This window comes from Ictidomys tridecemlineatus, unplaced genomic scaffold (assembly GCF_052094955.1).
Source record: "Ictidomys tridecemlineatus isolate mIctTri1 unplaced genomic scaffold, mIctTri1.hap1 Scaffold_140, whole genome shotgun sequence".
Taxonomy (NCBI): Eukaryota; Metazoa; Chordata; class Mammalia; order Rodentia; family Sciuridae; genus Ictidomys; species Ictidomys tridecemlineatus.
Genome location: NW_027521246.1, coordinates 164662 through 190828, shown reverse-complemented (window position 1 = coordinate 190828; position 26167 = coordinate 164662). Strand labels below are relative to the sequence as shown.

General features: G+C 35.6%; 1 pseudogene across 1 annotated transcript; it reads right to left on the bottom strand.

The window, feature by feature from the left end:
• On the bottom strand, nt 1-25766 carry LOC144372647 (protein Spindly-like; annotated as a pseudogene). The gene is made up of 12 exons (XR_013432595.1): nt 25610-25766; nt 21437-21612; nt 17729-17904; nt 15800-15994; nt 15068-15217; nt 14876-14974; nt 14679-14789; nt 13245-13385; nt 10926-11029; nt 10213-10400; nt 2865-3186; nt 1-704 (listed from the first exon to the last, which is right to left on the bottom strand). The product of XR_013432595.1 is annotated as a protein Spindly-like (transcript).
• Nucleotides 25767-26167: the final 401 nt, after the last annotated feature.

The following is a 26167-nucleotide window of genomic DNA, read 5'->3' as shown; positions in this document are numbered from 1 at the left end:
GAAATTGTTGCAATTTTATTTCATATTTTAAAATTATTTGTCTCATATGCTTCAGTCATAAAGTGAACATAAATAAAGATACATATAGGTGCTTTAAACACTGACAAAATCTATAACAATATATATTTTCAAATCAAATTTCCTATTTTTACAATACAACGAAAAAATAAGTTCATAAAAAGATTACATACGAAAATATAATAGTATATTAGTTCATTCTCTGAATATATGGCTCTGAAGGTAGGTTAAAATATTCACTTCACTTGAAAAAAATACAGACACTACACTGCATGTAGATTTAAATTAAGTATAGTCTTCCTTCCGTTAACAGTTTATTCAGTGTGAATCACAGAAGATCCATGAAGGGTCATCACTTAAGAAACTCTCCTTAGGATCACAATCAAAATTGAAAGCCTGGTTGAGAAGCATGGAAATGCCGGCTCTTGATACAATGAGGAGACATGAGTATTTGGAACTCTGGTACCACTCTGGCTCTTAACTAAACTCCTCAGTAACCTCAGGGCAATTAGTACCTCCCTCTGATCAGAGAGAAGTCCTTACTGCTGAGGACACTGGGTCTCGGGGTGGATTTGGAGGACACGTATACAATAAGGTGTGATTTCTTACAAGGTTCTTCTTCCAATTTGCTTGCAGGTTCTTTCCTTTCATTAACATCTGTTTGAAGCATTGACTCAGCGGCTAACCTACAGGCATTAAAGCATCCACTTTGAATTCAAATGTAGTTAAGGAAAAAAATAGAGAAACAAACCCGTAATATATTGAGCCTCTAAGGAGGAATGGTGCTATTTTTTTAATAAGAAAAAAATTAGTCGACTCCAGTACCATTAAAATACTAAATGACTCTTGAAAGGAATTATTCTTATCAATAGACTTGATTTTTAAATGTCTAGTAAATATGTTAAGGTTGATAAAAAAGGCCTGTTAAGGCCTAGATTAAAGAATTAAATCTGATGAGATATCTATCATGATAAGTACACATAACACAAAAATTGAAATGCTGGAGCAGTATTTTAAAGATAACATGACACACAAAAGGCCCATGCACAAGATGAAAACACCATGGGATCCTGGCTGCACAGATGTCTGTCTCAGACAATGAAAACACACTCAAACTGAGTTTCAACTAGGAGAATAGTTAAAGAAAAATATAAACAGTGGGGAGATAATAAAATAGGCCTGTGAACACTTTAAAGAAGTGCATCAATTAAATTTATAAAGCATGCAACAGTGAAGTTTCAAATAAAAGCCACTTGTTATAAAATCATCTTCAGATTGTGTATCTAAGTTAAGCATGCAAGACACAAGGTTGGAAATGTCTGCAGTGAGCAGATGGACTCACACACATGCAAAAAAAATAAATAAATAAAAATAAAGTGTTTTGTGGTATTTTATTTGTTTTTGTTTAACTAGCAAGGCAAATAGTTTCCAATATGCAATTTGAGTCAAACAATTTAATTAGATACATTGAAGCAATATTTTTTCAAGCACAAAAGGGCAGAAGAAGAAATGAAGGCAACATAGCTGGCAAGATATGCACTGATCGGTTCTGGAAATTCACCTCTGGAAGACCATACAGGCCACACACACACCCACACTGTGAGCCATGCAAACCCGCACTGGCCATATGCACACTCCCACAGTGAGCAACACACACACATGCACGGCCTGCAGAACTCGCCTCAGAACAGTTAGCACTATGGGTACTGTCAGGTAGCATCCATTTGTCATTTCCTCAAGAATATCAAGCTCTTATTTTATGTGACTTACAACATTATAAAAAAACTCAAGGAAGGAAATAATTAATTAGTTTTCCTTACAATAACAACAGCAGCTTGAGTTTTATCATTGTTGAGTACATTTAGAAGCACTGAAAATTTAAAGAAAAATCAGATAAAACATACAAGGAAGTTCTTTTACATACGATGGACTGTTTTACTTTTTCGATCAAATGCACACAGAAAATGCCTGACTCTGTTCCCTTCTTTCTAAGAACAAAGTAGCCCTAGTAGCACCTTAAAAACCTCACTTCATTGGAGACAACCCAAGCTGGCTACTTTCACAGAAACAAGTTTGAATTTTACATGTCTAAAAGTATTTATTTTTAATATACCTGCCATTGCATTACACAACCTTCATCTTGATTTCCCCTCCATTTCCCTCACTCACTTCTGTTTATCCTACCCAGATCCTGCTGTGCATGCCCAGAACTCCAGCTGCAGCCAGTTACATCCTCTTCCCTCTGTTCACTTGCTCTTACCTTCTCACTTCTATTCCTTTTAAAGGACAAGGCCCTTCAACTGGTCCTTCAGATACACATATCTGACACTTTCTCTTTTAAGTCACAAATTCAATTATGCAGAAATTGGAGGCTTTGATGTTTTAGAAAAAATGGAAACAAATTACCTTGGATATTTAAAAATGTCAAAATAATTAAAAGTAATGTCTGAAGGACTGGTATAAACATCATCAAAAGCCATAGAAAACTTCACCTACATTTTCTTAACTAAACTGTCTTCAGACTACTGTAAAACCTTTGAGAAGGTAAGTTGATTTTTCCTTCATGGCTACTCCTTTACCAGGAGAAAAGTAATAGCACATTTATTCAAACCAACAAGAGAGATGTGTGGCTTTCTAATGACTCCCTTCTTCAGGAGTCCTTTCCCCTTGCAATCATTTTTGTCTTTCTCAAAGTTTTAGAGAAGTTGAAGGCAGGCAGATGAAACTGGGGGATTAGACTGCATGCAATATTGAGAAGACAGATAAAGAGACAAAGAGCATAGCTCATGCAGCGAGAAGGGAGAGAAAGGGAGGGCTGCTGGCTAACTTGAAAAGAGGACACTGACCTGAGAGAGCCGGGCGTGTTCTCACTTCTTTCACTTAAGGCTTGAGCAAGCTTCACACATTTCTTCTCCTTCTTTGGCTGCTGCACATCCACGGGCAGATTTTTGTGAGGAGAGAGAGGGGCAGTGGGAGTGTTTGCAGATACTGACTTTTCTAACTGCAAGTCACCTTCTGAAGGGTTAGGACAGGACTGTGTCTCCTTGTGAGGTAGGAATCTAGAAGTTCCTTCCCCAGCAGCACCACTGGCACATTCTTCTTCAGCAGGGGTCACATCCAGAGGTAGTACCTCCCGCCTCTTTTTGAGTATAGGAACTTCGATTTTCTCTGAGAATGAAAACCATTAGAAAAATCCAGTCAATAAACAAAAGACAGACCAAGGGAGAGCGGTTATACATAAAGTCTTTTCCTTTTTTCTCTTCTTTCAAAATCCACTCATCACCTCACTGAATCTATTTCTTTTTCTTTCTTTTTCATAGACTGCATTAATAAAAGCTTTTATAGATTATTTTGAGCATAAATTTTTCCTTGGGAACTCAATACAGGAATTCTAGGAATGAATAAAATGTTCTCTTGTGGTATTTTGATAAAAAATTCTAAGGGGAGATGGTTCCTAAGGGTGACCTTGGTGCCATGGAGATAAAGATGCAGTGGCAAACAGTCAGGGAGTTTAGGGTCAAGTCTGTTACTTAGCAGCTGGATGACCTTAGGAAAGTATTTAATCATCCTACATTTTAAGGTTTCTAAATCTGCAAAATGCGGATTAAAAATACTTACTTTGCTTTGTCTGTTACAAGGATTAAATGAAAAGAACAGGTCAAACTCTAAATATTGGATATCCCTTGCTGCTCCTCTGAAACCCAGATCATCTGGATTTACTAACCATCCTTCTGTCCCTTTGCTGTGTTCAGTTCAGCACACTACCCCTGAAATTCCTAATGGGTAATTTTTACTCACAGGAGCTTACTAGGATCAGGGAAGAGAAAAAGGACAAAAGAAAGAGAAGTCTTTTAAAACAATATAAAAAACTTCTCATTGTTTACATTTTCCCCACTATTGACCACAATGAACAGAGTTCAGCCTGTCAACAGGGTGGGGGCAGAAACCCGTTGAGAATCCTTAACCTAAAACATGTTGACAATACCTTTTGGGGAGGGGAGGGAGTTAGGACCATCACATTCATGGACTTCTTTACATTTGCCCTTTTATTTTAAAATTTATACATAGTAAAGTTCATTTTTTGTAGTATACAAGAGGCAGAGGGTGTATTGGGCTATTTTTTGTTGGTGATGTGACTTGCTCTAATAACTGTCCAAACATTTTTCCTTAAAGGCTAGAACTGTAAGAGAAGAGGTCGGGTAGAAATCTCCAGTGATAAATCCCCTACAGAACGACCAAGCTAAATAACTATATGCCACAAAAATACATTCACAAGAACTAAGAAAACTAGAAAAGGTAAGTTAGACTGTGAAGCCCACAAGGGGAAAGGTTCCCTGTTACTGCAACACTTTGTCCCCAAGCTTTCATGGTACCACCTGCAGAAAGCCCCCAGAACTCAGTGTATACACTGAAAAAAGTAAGCAAGAAAAATAGATATTTGACTTCCTCACCACCAGAGTCCCTCTGTGGGAGTCTCACTGCATGAGCTCACAGCAAGCACTGAGAATACTCCATGGGATGCTCCTGAGACCAGCTAGAAGGAAGGAGAAGTAGGGCTCGAACTAGCACACAGAACTTGGCACTGGCGCTCCATCCCTGCCAGAGGAGACATGCTAGCAGATAGAATGTTTAGAAATGTTTACTGCTGGAGGCGGGGTTCATAGATCTTCTGGACTCAAGAGCCTGACTGGCTCTCCCACATGCCTTGAGTGTACTCCATGAATCTCCATGGGTCCATCCAGGTTGGAAACTGCACCAGCAGCAGAGTTGTCAAAAAACCTGCATCTAACCTGAGCTCAGGGTGCCCTCTAATGCTGAAATGGAATACCATAGGCAGTCTGCTAAAAATGTCTAAACAAGCCTACTGGAGTAGAATAGTCACAAACAAGTCCAGACTGGGAAAAAAAAAGGAAGAGATACCTAATTCATCAATGCAGAGACAAAGATATATGTTACAAGGACTAAGAAGAGCCAAGGAAAGATGTCCTTATCAAATGGACAAAACATATTGCCAAAGATAAACCCAAAAGACATTCATATGCATGATTTGGCAGACAAAGAATTTAAAATATCTGGTTTAAAAAAAAAACTCAAGAAACTTCAAGAAAACAAAGGACCAATTAAGAAAAATTTATAAGGAGACATTTAACAGATTGAAATAATTTTTAAAAATAAAATTCTGGAGCTGATAAATAAATGAAATAAAAAAGCCACTGGTGGGCATTAATAGCAGAACTGATCAAGAAGAGGAAAGAATTGGTGAGCTTGATAACAGGCTATTTGAAAACAGAGGAGAAAAAAGAATGAGAAGGAATGAAGAAAATTCATGAGATCTCTGGGACACCATTAAAACAGCAAATCTATGTCATTGGTGTCCAAGAGGATCTAGAGAATGACAAAAGGTTAGAATTAAGTTTATCCAAAAATATAACAGAAAACTTTCCAAATCTAAGATACAAACACCCAATTACAGGATAATCAAAGGTTGCCAATCAGATTCAACCCAAATAACTCTCAAAGGTCAAAGACAAAGAGGACTATGAAAGCAGCAAGAGGAAAGAAAGAAGAAAGTGACACAGAAGGGAATTCTAATATGACTGGTGGACTTCTCAGCAAAAACCCAAAGGACATAAGGGAATGAGATGATATCCAAACTGCTGAAGGAAAAACATCTGCCAACCAAGAATAATGTACCCACCAAAGCTTCTTCAGAAGTAAAGGGAAGACAGACCTTCCCAGACAAAACCTGAATGCACTCATGGCAACAGACTATCTTACAAGAAAGGCTGAAGGGAGTTCTTCAAATGCAAAGAGAAAAAAAAAAGATGAGAATGTCTAATATGAAAACATCTGAAGGTATAAAAACCCACAGGTAAAAGTGAGCATTCAGATACATCCAAAATAACATGGGAACTAGGGGAGGTAAACCATTTATATCCTTAGTAAGAAGCCTAAAGGACAAAACTAATACAAATACAGTAATCTGCTAAGGGATATGTAATATAAAAAGATGTAAATTTTAACATCAAAAACTCAAAATATGGGAGAGAAATGGAGTTGAAGAGTAGAAGGCTTTTTTTCTTTTTTGCTTTTGAAATTAAGTTGTTGCAGCTCAAAATAACCTGTTGTAATTATAAGATGTTCTGTGAAAGCCTCATGGTAATCACAGAGCAAAAACCTTAAATAGATACACTGAAAATAAAAACCATGGGATCAAAACATGCTGATAGGAAAAAAAAATCACTTAACAAAGGAAGACAGGAAGATAAGAACAAAGATGTACAAAACAACCAGAAAACAAGTAATTACATGACAGTACCCAAATCTGACTCTGCTGCCTACAAGACACTCACGTGTAAGGAATAGATAGAGAGTGAACAAATGAAAAAAGATATTCCATTCAAATGGAAACCAAAAGAGAGTAGGAGTGGTTATACTTAAATAAAATATGCTTCAAGTCAAAAACTAAGGAGACAAGGCCATTACAGAACAAAAAAAGAGTATACAACAATTGTAAATATGTCTAAATACATAAAGCAAGCATTATTAAATGTAGATCGATAGGCAACAATTTTTTTGCGGTGATAAGGTACTTTAACAGCCCACTTCTAGCAATGGAAGAGCATCTAGCCAGAAAACCAGCAGAGAAACATCAGATTTAAACTGTACTCTAGACCAAATGGAGCTAACAGAAGTTACAGACCTTTCCATGCACCAGCTGCAGCACATTCCTCTCAACTGCACATGAAATGTTCTCAAGGGTATCATGTCAGGCCACAAAAGAGAACATCAGAAACTGTACAAAGATGTAAAAATTAAACATACTTAGAAGCAACCAATAAGTCAATGAGGAAATTAAAAGATAAATTTAAATATTTCTTTTCACAAGTAAAAATGAAAATATACCAAATATGCCAAAACTTTATGCTTTCAGCAAAAGCAATTCTAAGAAGGAAGTTTATAGCAATAAACTCCTACTTCAAAAAAAGAAGGAAGAGAACAGCTTAGTGGTGGAGTGCTTGCCTAGCACGTAAGATGCACTGGGTTCAATCCTCAGCCCTGCATATAAACCAAATAAAGGTTCAAAAACAATTTAAAATTTTTTTAAAAAAAGAAGGAAGATCTCAATGTCTCATCTCAATAAACTAGAAAAAAATAAGAAAAAAAAATAAGACCAAAATTAGTAGAAGGAATAAATGGTAAGGATCAGAGCACAAATAACCAAAATAGAGGAAAAAAAAGAAAATAAAAGATAAATGAATAATTGGTTTTTGAAAAGATAAACAAAATGAATAAATATTTAGCCAGACCAAAAAAAAAAACTCAAATAAATTTTAAAAAATCAGAGGTGAAAAAGGAAACATAAACTGACCTCACAGAAACAAAGAATTTTAAGAACTAGTAAATACAAACAAATTGGAAAACCTGAAAAAAAATTTCTGGAGAGCAGAAGGCAACAGCATATCAAAATAATTAAATACCACAATCAAATGGAATTCACCCTAGGATCAAAGAATGGCTTAAAACACAAATCAACAAGCTGATATATCACATTTCAGACAAAAGAGCAAACACCATAGGACCATTTCAATAGAAAAAAAATTGATAAAACTTAACATCCTTTTTTGATAAAAACTCTAAATAAATTAGGCATAGAAGGAACACATCTCAGTATATTAAAGGCCATAGATTATAAACCCACAGACATCATACTCAACAGGGTCAAAATCAAAGTGTTTCCTTTAGGATCTGGAACAAGACAAGGATGCCACCAGCATTCACTGTTATGACTCAACACAGAACTTTAAGTCTTAGCCAGAGAAATTAGATAAAAGGAAGAAATAATAGGCAGCCGAATTGTAAAGGAAACCGTCCCTGTTTTCAGATAATACAATCTTTTACAGAAAATTCTGAATACTCTACTTAAAAACTATTAGAACTAATAAATACAGTAAGGATATATAAGCCAATATATAAAAGTCAGTAGTGTTTCCATTCAAAAATAGCAAATTATCTGAAAAAGAAATAAGGAAAGTAATCCCATTTATAAAAGCTATGGTTTTAAAAAAAAGTGAAATAAAATACCTAGGAAAAAATTTAATCAAGGAGATGAATGAGCTCTACAGTGAAAACCATAAAACACTGGTGAAAATTGAAAAGACAGAAAAACATGGCAAGATATCTCATATTCATGAACTAGAAGAATTAATATTGTTAAAATATTCATTCTACCCAAAGCAATCTACAAATTCAATGCAATCCTCATCAAAATTCCATAATTTTCTTTACAGAAAAAGAAAAAAATAATCCTAACCTGTCTTAAACAATAAAATTTCAAATAGTCAAAGAGCAGAAAGAACAAAACTGGAACAATCCTAGTACCTGACTTCAAAATATACTACAGTGCTAAACTGACCAAAATAGCATGGTACGGGCACAAAAACAGTGAAGAGAGCAATGGAGCTCAGAACACATACTGGGGAAAGGACAGTCCTTTAATAAATGGTGCTGAGAAAACATGTAGAACCATGAATATTCATTATTTCTTCATTGAGAACATTCTCAACTTCTACAAAATCAACCTTTTTTAAATTTCACAGATGAATAGGATCATGTAGTGTTTGTCTTTTTGTGCCAGACTTCTCTCTTATCATATACAAAAATCAACTAAAAACTATAAAATTACTTGAAGAAAACATAGGGAAATGCTACATGACCTCATTCTGGGCAAATGTTTTTTAGACAATCCCTCAAAAGCAAGAGAAACAAAAGCAAAAATAAGCAAACCGGATAATATCAAACTAAAAGTTTCTATAGCAAGGAAAACAATCAACAAAGTGAAGAAAAACTACAGAATAGAAGAAACTGCTTGCAAATTATACAGCTGACAAAGCATTACTATGTAGTATCTATAAGGAACTAAAAGAACTCAATAGCAAAAACCCTTCATATAATCTGATTTTAAATATGGGCAAAAGACCTGAACAGACATTTTTCTAAAGAATACAGAGGTTTACGAAAAAATTCTCAACACCACTAAATCACTAAACATCAGGAAAAATGCAAATTAAAACCACAATGAGAAACTATTTCACCCAAGCTAGAATAACTATTATCCAAAAGAAAAAAAAGAAATTCTGGTGAGGATATGGAGAAAGGAGAACTCTCATATACTGTGAGTGGGTCTATAAATTAGTAGTCATTATGGAAAATAGTATGGAAGTTTCTCAAAAATTAAAAATAGAATTAACATGTGACCCAGCAATCCCAATACTAGGTGTTTGTGTGTGTGTGTGTTTTTCCAGATATCTGAACTCCCATAAATGGAGAAAGAAAATGTGATATGTATAAGTAATGGAATACTATGCATTCATAAAAAAGGTATGAAATCCTGTCATTTGTGACAACTTGAATGACCTAAGGATCTTGTGTTAAATGAAATAAGTCAGGCACAAAAAGGGAAACACTACACGTTCCTATTCATCTGTGGAATCCAAACCAGGTTGATTTTGTAGAAGTTGAGTGTTCTCAATGAAGAATGAATATTTAAGGTGATCACATGCTAATTACCTTCATTTAATCATTACACAATGTATATATAAATAGAAACATAATAAATATCCAATTATTATATGTCAATAAAAAATATAGAATTCCCAATATTTAGTTGGAACATGGCCCCTGAGAATCAAGATTGAATTTTCTCAATCTTGCCTTGCTGTGACAGCAAGGCCACATAAATCAACTCTGCTCAATGGGATACTGCAGACAAACACAAAAGGAGTCTGAATCCTGCAATGCCTCCTAGACTTTCATCGGCGGAAGAATAATCACAAGCACTTAAACCTAAACTGTGTTTAGATCTTCTATAAATAATCTGAATTAGCATAACTTCCAACATTAGCTGCTTATTTAACTTTTCGGTATGACAATATGCTACTATTTTAAGTGGATAAGCCTCAAGTGACAGTATGATGAAGCCTAGACATCCAAAAAAGCCACATATCACATTCATGCATACCTAGTCCCCTTTGAATTTTTCAGCTGTAAATTTCCCTTATTAACTACAGATTGATAACCACAAAATTGGTTTGTAATGAGATTTGCTAAAAGCTATAGTTTGAAAAAAATGTTGATACACTTTCTCAGTGCTACTTAGGACTTAAAAGACAAAAACATATGAAACTTGCATACCTTCAGGTTCATACTTCAGCTTTAATTCATCTAGCTTAGCTCTCAGTTTCATATTTTCACTTTCTGCAAGCTGAAGGCATCTTTCATTTGCAAAAAGTTTTCGCTCGATATCCAGGGCCCGCTGGCTCTCAAACAATGCTTTCCTCCGCTGTATGGACAATTCACTTTTGCTGCTTTCATTTTCTTTGCTACAGGAACAGAAAAGAAGAACCAAGGAATGTTAATATATAATTTTGTGAATAACTTAGTGGGATTAATCTTTAATTTTATATTTGAACACTTGGTTAAAAATATATTTCTTTGGGATTTCTAGTAACAAAGAAACAACAAATAATTAAAGTTTAACAATAGCATCCCCCGCTGCCAAAATTCATGCATTATTCCAAGGTGATTCATGCATAAATTCCCTTTAAGTTATGAGATACTTATTCTTGAGAAATTTGGATTATAAGAATATTTTCTACATGAAAGTGCTTTTTACTTACCAATATAAAAAGCTAAACACAAATTATTTACTGAAAGCATTCTTCAGTAATTAGTAATTATTAAATCTTGCATAAAACTCATGTATTACACAAAGACATGTTATTGACTTTCTTTTCTGTGGGAATTTCTTTTGGCAATTTGAACTTAAAAATTTGTTAATATTTGAATACCATCTATTAAAATAAATAAAAAGTCTTTATCTTCCATCTGCCAACCCAGACACCTACTTTAAGTTCTCAAGCTTTAGCTGAAGTAAATCTGTATAATAGGTGTTATCTTCCAGAGCACCAGAGTTGCCTGAAGGTTTTAAATCCATACTTTCATATAAATTCTAAAGAAAGCAAAAATTCTTATTACTTACATAACAAATTAGGTTACTGTATGCTTATTAACAGTGGCAGCAGCCACATGTTAATCTCTCATCCTTTGACAAATACTCTTCAAAGATCCACCCACTTACCTGAGTGCAGTAGGTACAATAACCACCAGTCCTTCCTCAGGTAAGAAAAGTGGCTCAAGGTACTACCGGCAAGTAAATCAAGAGCTAGATTCTGAATCCAGATCTAACTCGCACTCATATCTCTGAGTCCCAACTATACCTGTCTTAGGATTTCACTCTCCTGGCTTTTAGAATGAGAGAAGCAAATGCTTTTGGGGTTGAATTCTGGTATGACAAAGCTATACAATGGAAAAATACGAAAAAAGAGAGGAGATTCTTGAGGTTATTTTTGGTATCCACGCTTTAAATATTCTGATTCACTCTTTGAATATTTTCTTTACTGGAAAAAAAAAGCAAATGTTTAAAAACTTGCAAAGAATTTCAGAGATTGCACTTTTTAAAATCCTCTTAATTTAAGGTCACAATTTTCAAAGTATAGCACAAAGCCCCAGGGATAGACTACATATACCTGCCAAGTGACACACTGCAAATTTAGCTAAAATTATAATACTTTTAATAGTTTTTAGAAGAAACAGAGATAAAGTCATATAAACAAATTTTTCTTCAAAAATGTCAAAATAAAGAAAGAGAAACTGTTCCAGATTAAGGAAGACTGAAGAGACTTCATGGTAAAACATGCAACCTTGGATTAGGCCCTAGAATTGAAAACACTAGATTTTTTTTTTCTTTTAAAATTTGCTTAGGGTATGTTTTCATCAGCTTTTTTTTTTTTTTTTTTTTTTTTGTCTCGGTGACCAAAAGATCTAACAAGAACAATGTAAGGAGAAGTTTACTTGGGGTTCATGGTTTCAGGTCTCAATCCACAGATGGCCAACTCTATTGCTCTGGGCCCAAGGTGAGGTAGAATATCATAGTGAAAGGGTGTGGGGGAGGAAAGTAGCTTAGAAAATGGTAATCAGGAAGCAGAGAGAGAGAGAGAGCTCTCTGCTCACCAGGGACAAAATTCCAGTCACTCCTCCAGTAACTTAACTCCTCTAGTCACACTCTACCTGCCTAAAGTTACTACTCAGTTAATCCATTTAAGTGGATCAATCCACAGATCAGATTAAAGCTCTCATAATCCAAACATTTCTCCTCTAAAAATTCTTGCACTAACACAATAGCTTTTGAAGGACATCTCATATCTAAACCATAACAGGGTATCAATGATAACTGGCAAAATGTAAAAAGTAGCTTGGTTAATAGCATGGTTCAATGCATATCAATGTTAATTTGTAATTTTGACCATTTGCTTATATCTCCAATAACATCATGGTGCTTAGGGGTAAAAGGACGTCTAGTTTGGAACTCAGTCTCAAAATTTAAGAAAAAAACATATAAAAACAGAAAAAGTTATAAATCAAGCGTACAAATAAGAAATAGGGAGCTCTGAGTCAAAGGCATGTAGGAGTACTTTCACTTTCCTGGAAGGTTGCACTAATTGCAAAATAAAATAAATTTATTAGAATTTATTAAAGACATCCATAAATTCCAGTGGATATACAATGTTGATCTGACAAAGCTCTAAAATTAATGGAACAGATAGCACTAAAAAATAATTACTGATGACATTCAGGCAAGAAATCTCACTGACATAACACTGAGCAGAAGACAGAAACAAGGGTATATATATTACATGATTCAATTTATATGAAGTTCAACAGAATGTTCACATAATGTTGACACAAAGTTAGGAGGTGGGAGCACTTCATTTCAATGGGGCTTTTCTGGAGTGCTAGGAATATTTTATGTAATCTGATAGTAATTTTAAGAATATACATATACAGATATAAATGTGTGTGTGTGTGTGCGTATATAAACATATATATGTTAAAACTCACTGAGTTGTACACTAAAGATATAGGTACTTACAAACAATAACCAGATAATAACAACAAAAATAGAATAGATTGGTTTGTCTTTGCTTTAGTAAAAGAAGCATGCTCAATAATACTGAAAAGCAGAGACAAGAAAAAAATAATTTAAAGATTGGGTCAATATGTACTGAAACCGAAACTCAATTATACGATGAGAAACCTATTTAAACTGAAAATTTAAGATATTCAAATAAAAATCCAGCCACATCTTTTCAAGATATTATGCATACCTTAAATTTCTCCAGATTTCTAATTTCACCTAAAAGATGTTTTATTTCACCATTCTTCTGCTCTAACATGGAAAACAACCGTTCCTGCTGCTCAAATTCAGTTTGAGATCCTTTCATCTGTAGCAATGTAGCAATCTGTAACTAGAATCCCCCCACCACAACAAAATTGAGATATTCTGATAAGCATATTTCTGGAACAATTTGTATTTTGTACTAATACTATTTAGAACTTGTTTTGAAAACTAATTAGTTATTTCTAGTCTAATAATTGGAAAATATACATCAATTAGTTTTGTTGTAGACATAACTTTGGAGTACTTCTACTTTTTAATGATATCTGAAGTCTTTAATATAGTTTTACCTAGTTTGTGATACAAAATTGAACAGCATGACTGTGGTCCAGAGGGTGTCATTTAACTGGTAAGTAAGCCTGGATAAATGTGGCCTGCTATTCACCACCTATACTAACTCCTGTTAAAGCGATTTCTCAAAATTCTCCATTAGCTTTACTTAAGTAGGGGAAATTGTTAAGCAGCTCAGTCACAAACATGATATTCACAATGATAAGAATGGGAAGTACCATATGAGTATTTTTCTACACTTTAACCCCAAGACAGTTCTGAGAGGCAAGTTCTATCACCTCTACTTTGTAAATGAGGTATGCCTTTTAGATGCTCTCAGAATACATGTCCCAGGTAACACAACTAGCAAATGACAACTATGCTTCAATCCAGTCCATCTAATTTCAAGTTCAATCAGTGACCTTTCTCAGTTCTCTGGTAATACTGACATCTTGAAGAAAAAAATCTAAACTTTCTTCCAAACACCACCTTAGGAACATCAGGCAGAACAGACCATACATTGGAATTCTAAGGACTGCTATAATCTTGGAATCTTTCTAATTGCCATAAGGTTTTCTGTTACTTCTTATTTGTGTGCAGCAACAACCAACAAAACCCTTAAAATTAAAGGGGTTAATTACATGCTTTGAGGAGCTGCAAGAAAAGAGAACCCTAAATAGTTCAAATTTCCATCTAAAATAAGCCTTCATGAGAAGTGAGAAATGGCAAAAGCTAGTCTCATTTGATGCGGGAACCCAGAAAGATTCAGAATAAGTGAGAAACAAACACTTTTAAATTCCTTTTCCCTATTCTATAAAGATTTAAACCTCCCTGGCAAGGTTAGTGAATGATCATTAAAATAAACAATTAGTAGTTGTTAAACACATTAATGTTTTTCCAAGATTAACTTTTTGATCATAAACGTATCTTATGATCTACCTGGAATTTCTAATTTTTTAAAAAATCATTCAGTTCTAGAAAAAAATATAAAAGTATACCCCTTGAAGGAAAAGATGGATTTTGTGATATATTTATCTATATAATGCTAATATGAAGTAGTTTTAACAAACACTTAAGAGCGGTAATTCCACACCTTCATTCTTTGCATCTGTTCTCTATTAAATGCATTTTGCTTCTTTAGTGACTGATACTTGACTTTCATACCGATAAGCTGGCGTTCCATTGCCGCCCTTCGATCTTCTACCTGGAAAATATTGATATGTTTAATTGTTCTTGTACTAAATGAAATAATAGTTTACCCAATTCAATTATTAGAATACTTGTAAGTACCTCTGCAAACAAAGAGTTGCCCTTACTATTGGGATCCAAGGCTTGCTGGAGGGCCTGGCCCAATTGCACCTGCAGATCTTGATTTGCTACACGAGCTTTCTAAATTCAAAAGAAAATAATTTAGCTAGCAGAGATTAAATTAGCATGAAAACAATTTAAAAACTAGAAACAATACTACTGTAATCATAATACCTCTAAGGCATTATAGTATGAAACTGCTTCTTTCTCCCACTCTTCTTTTTCTTCTTTAAGTCGGTCTACCTGGCGCATTAAGTTAGTACTAAGACGTTCTAGTTGTTCCTGTCTGTACTGTAGTTCATTCACTTCTTCCTTGAGAGCATTCTATTCAACAGAAATTGAAAGACAAAATTCTCTTGAAAATGCTTTCATTTAGCACTTGCTCAGCTAACTTATCTGTAGTGGTTCACATTCAAATTAAAACTACAAAAACCTGTCAAAGTTGTAAGATACCTATTAAAATTTTAAAAATTACTTAATTTTTCAACAGGGAACCAAACAAAAGGCTCTAGAGACTGCTCTTTCTGACTGTGAATTCAGGGCTTTAATTTTTAATGACTCATAGTCTGAAATGAAAAATCTATGTTCACACAAATTTCAACTTCCACTGTACTAACATTTTATATTATGACACAAAATAGGATCAGAAAATGTCTATGTCCTTTCAGAGCTTTCATTAATCTAAAGGTACTGTCTGCCTCATTTAATCAGGTCACCTAATACTATTTTTTTAAATAAAGTAATTCACCTAAACTACATAAAACATTTTTTGGATAGTTAGATAAAAGTAGGTCAAAAAAACATTTCTTCTTCCACACTAGCTCATTAGAATTATTATAAAAACACATAAAATGTATGCAAAAGAAAAATTTAAAAGTCTAAGAAAACACATGCCATAAAAATTACCTTCACACTTTCCATTTCAGTCAGCTCGACCTGAAGAGCCAGCATCTCTGAAGACATGCTTTCGTGGACTCGCTCAGACATCATCCGTATTTCCTCCGATTTATGAGACAGGAGTTCCTTCTGGTGGTCTACTTTGTGCTTTAGCTGCTTTTCACCAAGCCTAGCTTCATCTAACTCTCCTTTCAGTTTTTCTATCTAAAGTAAAAAAAAAATCACAATTTTATAAATCAAAAGGTATTTTCTTTCTGTAAAATATCACCGAATGATCTAAACTTGTACAAGAAACTAGTAGAGCTTCCAAGGACACTCCAATAGTGACCCACCTTGTTTTATAAACAGTCCATTCTAGCCATCCACGTGGTTTGGATGCATTAAAGCTACCAGAAGCACTGTGTAGCTGTGTACACGATGCTGTGACCAGCCATGCAGAAGCAGACGCCTGATTGGAAGGCTACCACAACAGTCTAGGGGAGAGGGGATGGTGGGGACTAGAGCCACAGTAGCCTACATCAAGATTCTGTTGGCCAAATCCCCACAACAGGCCGATAAATTCAACATGAGAAGAGAAAGGTACTGGGAGAAAAAAAAAAGCCAAACTTTTGGCAAAAGTGATTTAAGAACATCAGTAAGACTGAAAATTTTGTATTGATACACTCTTTGCTCTACCACCTAAGCCATCTCTACAGTTGGTCCTTACTTCAGGCCTTGAAAAAATATCCCCTATACTGCTACATTTGTTTATGTAATGAAAGCTACATGAAAAAAAAAAAACCCACCAGGAGAAATGAAAATGCATCATTACCAGTCATTACTGTCTAAAACCAGATTAGTTCCAGACAAGCTAGACTATTTGTCAGTAATGTGCAGGATGACTATGTATTTCACAAAAGCATTATTTGTTTGTTTTACTGTCTATTAGGAAAAAATAAACCAACTCAAATGTGTGATTTCATTACTAAAAATAGAAAAACACTTAGAGCTAAATCAATAAAGAATTAAGGCAGCAGTATAGCTTGTACACAGACATGGAAAAAAATCTTAGAAGATGTTACATAAAAAAATCTAAAAATTGAAAGAGACTTCTGAGAAGACAATAAAAAGTCAAGCGAGTTTTGAAAGAAAGGGTTTGTAAAAGTCTGGATTCCACACGAAGAGGAGCCATGGTGAAGTTCTGGATTCATAAGTAGCAATCTGAAGGCTGGATGGGTGGGGGTGCTAGAAAGGAATGGGCATTCATGAACAGCTGTTGTCTATTTCGTGTTTATGTATGAAGTGGAGCTAGTATGTAATGTGTCATCAGATTATGTAGACACTCAGTGACACAGAATTTGGTGTGAGGAAAACTTGCTTCAATTCACAACTGACAATTTCTAGCTCTCACCTTGTCCAATTTGATTGATCTACCTAAACATTGGTTTTCTCATCAGTAATATGGAATTAACAATAGGATTTCCCTTAAAAATATATTTTGAGAACTGGATCATGTTTTTCCTCAAAAAATAAATTATAAGGTATCAATACTAATATATAGTAATTTATAAGGAACTACTGATTTGTTCTACAGAATTACAAAGCACACCACTAGCTGCAGTAAAGGCTAAGGGACCACTCTTTCTGAAAGGAGACTGCTTGACTATGACCAAGGATGCCTCAATAGTTACTAAATAAATGGATCATAAAAAAATTGCTGTTATCAAAATTGGAAAATTATATGTAATTAGAAGGCTATATTGATACAATTATCACTTTTATAAGTCATTTTATAAGTTTTTGTTTCTCAGTGTTTCTACTCTCAACATTAAAATGACAGAAAACTGATCTATGCTATTTTCACAGTGATACTTGAGAAAAATCTTTATCACCTTACATTAACAGATGGTTGCATCAACATGGGGTATTTTTGCTCTGAAAACATACATATATTCAAACCTTGTTTTTTAGTTCATTCACTTCCTGTCCATGGCTTCTGCTTAGCTGCTCTTCTAATTGTTCTAGCTGCATTTTTGTTGTTGCTTAATAGCTTCACATTCACAGCTCAAACTTTCTAACATGCAACTCTTGAGCTCAACTTCTCTCTGAAGAGTATATTTTTCTTTTTCATAATTCTGAAAATAGATTCAATTACAATTCAATTACATAAAAAAATCACTTAAAACTATTACATGTAATCAGTTCTAACCTTCAACTGGCTTATTTCTGTTTCATACACTTGCTGCTTTCTGAGGTACAACCACATGTTAAATCTGGAATAACTTTGTAGCTCATCAGTTTTAGTGAATCCCTAAGGTATATTCTGAAAGTACAGTAATGTCAAAAACACTCAGGCTGAAGTTAGTACAGGCATCAACTCTAGAAAAGATGCAAGGTAACCACTTTCTAATCTGGGGCTCTGATGCCCCAGTTACCCGCAATGCAAAACGTAACTGGGGAGGCATTCTCTGGATTCCAAAATCTGAATAAAACTTTGTATGATGAGTACCATCAGGCTATGTTAAAATGTCCCTGATTTTGGCTACATTATCAACTGTCACAGCAGCATGTCTTATCTCATGCTGACCCAAAACTAGGTATTTGTTTGACGATTAGGAAAATAAGCTACTTATTATTTCGTACAGTTTGATAGCACAACCTTCAAATCTGGAGTCCATCTGAGAGAGAACACGAAAAAGTAAAGGGACTTTTGGTAACAAAAGACCAGAAACAAAGTCTTAGGCATTCAACCTTCCATCTATTCCACACATACTTACTAAGAACCCAGCAAATATGCCAGGTAACAGAGAAACTCAGATAAATATAAAAAATGATGCCTGACTTCAAGGAGGATCAATGTCTAAAGGAACAATAAACACACAATTCAGCAATTACATTAAGTCACAGTAACTGGTAAGTGCTAGCTCAGAATACACTTCCTGAAAAAAGTAATGTCTATATTGGTTTTTAAAGTATTAGGACACATGCTTACATACTACGTTCTGATGCAGAGAACATCATAAAGTGAATAACTGTTTAACTAGTCAGATCATTCAGGTGTCTGAGCTCCACACACGATCAGATATCATTTGCATTTTATATGCAGGGGATGTTCCAAGACCCTAGGTGGATAGCTGAAACCACAAGTTGAACCAAACTCCATATATACATATGTACACACATATCTTGATGAGTTTTAATTTTAAATTAGGCAAGTTAGAGATTGGTAACATAACTAATAACAATTATAATAATATGCTGTGATAAAAGTATGTGAATATGATCTCTCTCAAAATATCTCATTGTACTATGCCTAGGTGAGGAGAGGAAGTGAGGTGGAGCAGGTGGGATAAAGTAGGATGGCACCAGATTTCCTCACACTATTCAGAATGGCATGCAATTTAAAATTTATTATTTACTTATGGCACTTTCTATGTAATATTTTTAGACTACAGTTGTCCAGAGGTAATCCACACTAAGAAAAGTGAAACTAGAAATAAGGAGGGGGCCTACTGTATGGTAAAGTTCATGATAGAGATATGGTAATTGCTTCACTACCCCATAGAAGGCATTGACAGAGAAGTATTAGTTCAAACTCCTTCATGAAGCTTTAAAGTATAAGATAAAATGAAACTAGAAAAAAGACCTAAAACAAGTAACATTATTTCTCCAAAAGCACTTCCACTTTTGATAAGTTATTACTCCAAATAATTATATATAACATGGTTTTATTTTCTACTATTAGATTTTTAATTCTTTGCTTTGCTTTATAATTAGGTATTGAGCTCGTGGTCAAGAACAGTACCATATGGAAAAACAAGAGCTGTCATTAGTAACTTTTACCTGCTATATTTATTTATTTTTTTATTTTTATTTTTATTATTTTTATTTTTTTTATTGATTGTTCAAAACATTACAGAGCTCAAGACATATCATCTTTCATACATTCGACTCAATTGGGTTTTGAACTCCCCAAATACATAATACAGACTCACTTCTGTTACATACTCACATTTTTACATAATGGCATATTAGTGACTGTTGTATTCTGCTACCTTTCCTATCCCCTACTATGCCCCCTCCCCTCCCCTCCCCTCCCATCTTCCCTCTCTACCTCCTCTGCTGTTGTTCAATTCTCTCCCCTTTTTCCCCCCCACGCCCTTGCCCCTCATAACCTCTTATAATTTTGTGTATCACTGAAGGTCTCCTACCATTTCCATATGTTTTCCCTTCTCTCTTCCTTTCTCTCCCCCCATTCGTTACCTGCTATATTTATAATTTTCAATTTTAGTTTATACCACTGAGGATTTACTAAATTAAACTGATTTATTCATTTTTTCAATAAATATTTGTGTGCAAAGCACTAGAGAATATAGCAGTGAACAAGACAAAATTCTTAACGACCTTGCAATCCTGGAGATAATTAGTACTGCAAAGAATTAAGAGTGAGTGATGCTACCAGGTGCAGTGGTGCACACCTGTAATCCTGGCGGCTCAGGAGGGAGGCAGGAGAATCACAAGTTCAAAGCCAGCCTCAGCAAAGGCAAGGTGCCAAGCAACTCAGTGAGACCCTGTCTCTAAATAAAATACAAAACAGGGTTAGGGATGTGGCTTAAGTGCCCCTGAGTGCAATCCCTGGTAATTATACACCCTGAACTCCCCCCACAAAAGAGTGAGTGATGCCGACTTTAGTTAGGGCTGGACTCTATGACATTTAACTGAAATCTGAAGATTGAGGATTCAATCTATGAAGAGTGGGTGAGGAACAACTAAGCAGGAGGAAGGAGCTCATTTAACCCATAAGGCAAGACTAGGATAGCCTGAACAAGGAAAAGCAGTTTCCTATGTTTGCAAAAGTCCAGCAGAAGTCAAATCACATAGGGATGTATAAACCCTCAGACTGTCTTTTGTAAATACAATTGAAAGCCTTATGCAGATTGAGAAAGGAAATGGCATGATCTCTTGTGCTTTTCCATGAGAAAGAATGATTCTACATTGAGAAAGAATGATCTGAATGGCAATGATGGAGCAGGCAATCTGGTTAGAAGGCTGGGAGAAAGAAGACAGTGGCCTAGATAGATGTTTTATAAATAAGGTCCCTAAGAATTTGTGGACTAAATGTGAGACTTCTAGATCTTTGGGTCAAGCAACTGAATGTCATTCAATTTACTAAATAAATAAACTAAAGACAGAGAATGTTTGATTAGTAGACAGGGAATTAAATATTCTGTTTGTTTATATCAAGTTTGAGATACTCTTAAGTGGGCAATTGAATACATTAATTAAGAGTTCAAGGGAGGACTATTGCTCCTCCCTTGAACTCTTAATTAATTGTTAATTAAACAGTTTAGGTCGCTAAACTACTATGGGGGCATTTAAATGATATTCAAAGCTCCAAAATAAGTGAGGTCACCTATGAAGAGTATGGACAAACAAAACTTAGTGATAAATATGGTAGGTAAATTGTGGTAGAAAGAGTAAACATAATTGAAACTCAGAAGACACTGCTTTGGAAAGAATATCAGGAATTCATTAACTTATTCACCTTTAATGAAAATGGCATAGATAGGAAATTAGATCTTCAGAAAATAAAATAATTACTGCTAGACAAAATAAACCTTCAATAGCTAAGCACACCCTCACAAACAGAGGAATCCATAGTCTTACCTCAGTCATGGTCATCATTTCATTACAACATTTATCTAATTGATTTTGTAATTCACTTTGGCTCTCCAATAGTTGTAAACCATACTGTGCAGCTTTTAGTCGCTCTTTTTCAACCTCTTTGAGCTTGCTTCGAAGATCTGCAATATCTGCCTCCATGTTCTTTTCCTGTTTTTAGACTATTATAAATAGAAGAAATACAATTTTTTGAGCTTAAACAAAAAAGCCCCCTACAATAAAACCAATAATAAAGGAACCATGTATCCCCAGTGCTACTATCATATAAAAACATAATATTGAGATTTTATTCCTGACTTGTAAGGAGTTAAATTTGCATTCTTGTTCTAAGAGCAAAAATTGTTCTGATAATTTTTTTACTTGAGTTGAGACCAAACCAAAAAGAACAGAAAAAAAATACACTCAATTGTGCTCCTAAGAAACTCAGCATTAGGAAACTATTCAATTGTTCAATTGTTATATGTTAAATGTCCATAATTACTAAGGTAGAATTAGTCTCATAATTGTGTTACTGTCAAATAATCAAAGTAAAAAGAGAGCAATGACAGAAACCAAGAAACTTTATGGTATGCATGCATGACTGCTACTTAAGAGTATAAAAAGACAGTTTTAAATCAGACTTACAAGATAAAGTAAAGAATATCCTGTCTTATTTTTTATAGTAGTACTACTTTGCTGAATGTATTTGTTTCATTGGAAACAGATTCACAGTATTTTTCTAATTACTCTTAACAGAGTATGTAAATAGAAACTATGTTCAGAGCAATTTCCAGGCTAAGCCTTACAAGTTTATACATAGGATAACTGTACTTTAACTTAACCTCATTTATTGTCCCTTCCTCTTTGGCCCTAGTCCCTTTAAGCCAAACTGAAACTGGACTTTGCTTTCATAGAGCATCAGATGATTCCCTATGTCTTAATTTTATAGAATCATGCATTTAACAAACATTTACTGAATGCCCCACTAGCTAGGCTTCATTCTGGGCACTTCAGATCATTATGGCGCAAAACTGGCAAAGTTACTCATTCATTAAACTTACATTCCAAGAGGGGAAAATAATAAGTAACAGCATAATAATTAAATACATTAGAAAATAGAATTGGAAGGGAAAAAAAAGCTCAAAAGAGATAGGTGGTGTAAATAGGAGGCAAAATATGGGAAATAGGTATGCATCATTGTGTGGAAGAAATGTTCCAGGCAGATGGGAAACCCTAATATGGAAAGAGTCCAAGATATGAGCTAGAATTTAGGTCACAGATAATAAAGGAGCCGGCAGATCAATCCATTATAAAGAGTTTGGCTTCTAGCGTGTGTAAAATGGGAAGTCACTTCCAAGTCTGAAGTAGACAATTTGGTAAAATTTAAGAGAATCATTTCACTGCTGTGTTGAATAGTTAGAATGAAACAAAATTGGAAGCAGAGAGACCATCTGAGATAATGCCTCATGCTAGGTGGTGGCATAGTAGGTGAGAAATGCCCAGATTCTACCTATATTTTAAAGGTAAAGCCAACATGATTTTCTTATATATGGAATATAGCAAAATAAAAAATGCCTTTAAAAAGTAAAAATACCTTCAAGGCTCTGCCCTGAGCAACTAGCAGAATGGAGTTGCCCTCATTTGAGATATTGATGTAAAGTTTTTGGGGGGGCCAGGGGGACCAGGATTTCAAGTTTTGCATGAAAGATGTCAAGCAGGCAGCTGAATGAATATATATGTAGGAGAGGGGTATAGGCTAGAGATATAAATTTGGAAGTTATCAGCACAAGTCCTTCAGATTGAGTATCAACAGAGGATGAACATAACAAAGAGAAGAGGACGAAGGACTGAACCCTACTAGAAGGTGAGGAAAAAGATGTAAAGTATATTCAGGAGTTAACAGTGAGGTAAGGAGGAAATCAAGAGCATGTGCTGTCTTAGAAGCCAATAAACAAAGTGTATTAAGGAGGTAGGAGAGCTCATATCAAACGCTGCTGCTAAGTCAAATTGGCCACTGGATTTTGAATTTATGGAGGTCACTGGTGACCCCAAGAGAATTTTGGTGGGAAGATGGGGTAAAAGCCCACTTGAAATGAGTATGATAGAGAATGGTAGGAGATGAAAAAGTGACAGAAAATACAGTTTTGCTTCAAAAAGCAAATAGGATAGTAGCTGGAATGGAAGTAGAGACAAATTTACTTACTATTTTAAAGATACAAAACAATATGTGTGTATACCCTAGGATAAATTCATGACAGAAGATGACATAGGAGATACTGGAGAACTGCCAGAGTGATGTCCTTGACTAGAGGATGAGGTCTAATGTACTGAGAATGTAGCATGGATATCTTCTCTAAAATGAAAACAAAGCATACAATATAGATACTGATTAACTAGGGAGATATAGTAGGGAGTATATTGAAGTAAACCTAGTTGGTTTTTTGTTCATTTATGTTTTGGTAGATTATGTATTGGGGATTGAACCCAGGGCCTGCCTGGCCCATGCTAGGCAAGTGCTATACCACTGAGCTACATCCCCAACCCTAGTGTGACCTTTTAAATGCCTCACTTATCACTGAATTAGAAAACAAAGTTCTTAACTGAGAATCAGTAGGTAGGAGATATAGGGTTTTATAATAGGGTAAAATAGATACCATAAACTAACCAGTGCAGACTACTTTAAAATGCAAGACCTTTTCAAAACCTATATACAGTGAAGCTAGCCAGCTAACTGTTGCTTTATTAACAATAACTTATATTTGTTGGGGATTTACCACCTGCTAAAAGAAGTGCTTCAAATACATCATCTCATTTAATGCTCTTCATGAGCCCATGTTAAGCCATTATTATTATCTCCATCTATCAAAATAAAAATGAGGTTAACCTCAAGGCCTCCCATTAAGGAATACACAAGGAAGCCAAAACATTAGTTCTCATTCATTCAAAAAATTTGCTGGAATTTTATTACATGTCAGACAATGCGCTTAGTGTTGAGGATAAAATAATGATCCAAACACTAGAAAATATTTTGTCTTCTTGAATTTTATAGTACATTAGTAGAAAGGCATCAAATCAAATAACTAAACTATAATGTTACAAGTGTGGTAAGTGCAAAAGGGAGAGCTGTAACTAAGGTGGTATCTAAGCCTATAACAAGAGGGAACAGTTCCCTGATTACGTGACTTTTCAGCTGAGCTCTAATGAGTGAAAAAAGAATTAATCTATCAACCTGCAAAGAGTTAACCTATCCTTTAGCCATGGACGAACTAAAACTAATATGTGCCATAAATTTTGCTTGGTACTCTATGTACATTTTCTTAGCAATGTTCTCAAAGATCTCATAGGGTAGAAGAAGTTACATTTTAAACATGCAATCTTAATGTGGCACAGAAAGGTTAAGTAACTTGCTCAGGGTTATCAGTCACTCAGGAGCTAAATGAGATGGGAACCAGAGTCCATTTCCAAAGCCTGGTGCTCACATTTCTGTCTGGCCTCTCAAAACAGCATACAAGCCATGTGCAGTGGCTCACGCCTATAATCCCAGTGACTTGGGAGGCTGAGTCAGGAGGATCCCAAGTTGAAAGCCAGCCTTAGCAACGGCGAGTCCCTAAGCAATTCAGTGAGATTATATCTCTAAATAAAATACAAAACAGGGCTGAGGATGTGGCTCAGTGGTTGAGGGCCCCAGAGTTCTATCTCCGGTACACCGCTCCACCGCCCCCCCCCAAAAAAAAAACAGCATACAAAAAACATTGGAAGACAGGAAGCTCTAGAAGTCAAAGCTGCCTGGGCCCTTCCACCTCCATCCCTTACTGGTGGCACGAATTCGGACAAGTAACTTAACGCCTTGTTTCATCATCTTCAATACAAGGAGGGTAATGACCATCTTACAGGCTTATTGAGAACATTAAACATGATAATGGATGGAATACAAATAGGGCAGGGAGACACGCATGATTTGAAAGTTTCGAGCAACGTTTTAAAAAAGTAAACAAAGGACAAAATTCATCTTGACGTTTTACTTGACCCAATGCATCCAAAATATCATTTCAACTCGTAATCATAATAATTGCCAGAGATACAGCTCTTGTGGGATACTACCTTTAAAATCCAGTGTATAATTTACATTTAATTCGGGTTGCCACAGTGGCTAGGGGGCCATTGTACTGGACAACGCACCTCCAGGGGCCATCAGTCTGAGGCTCCCAGCAGCCGCCTGGCCTTCCATATTTATCCAGAGTTCCCCAGAGAAGCGAGAACGTCCAACCGAAGACTGGGGCCCGACTGGAAGCCAGCTTATAAGAATTTAGGGTTCCGGAATCGAAGGCGTTCCGGCCAAAGCCTCCGCCAAGACCCAGGCCCCAGGCTTCCTCATGCCCTGCTCCCCGCCGCCTACCGCTCCTCTCCACTCTCACTAGTCTTTACCTCTGTCGTCCTCACTCCTTCCCCCAGCTGCTGGCAAGAGCTGAGAGGTCTGGGCATCCAGATCCGTGATGCTAACCTCAGCCTGCCAGAGAGTTGCCCTCCCATTCATTTACCTAGTAGTCCTGTAAGCGCCAAGGCTTTTTGAACACAGTTCCCGCGAGAACTCTCACTTCTCACGAAACGTTCCTCTAACAGCGCGAGAAAAGCCAACGCCGAGGAGCGTTCTGCAGAAGCGCCCCGCCCCCCGCAACGACTGCGCAGGTGCGAGTGGAGAGCCCTGGGCTGGCGCAGGCGCAGACCTGGCCTCTTGGA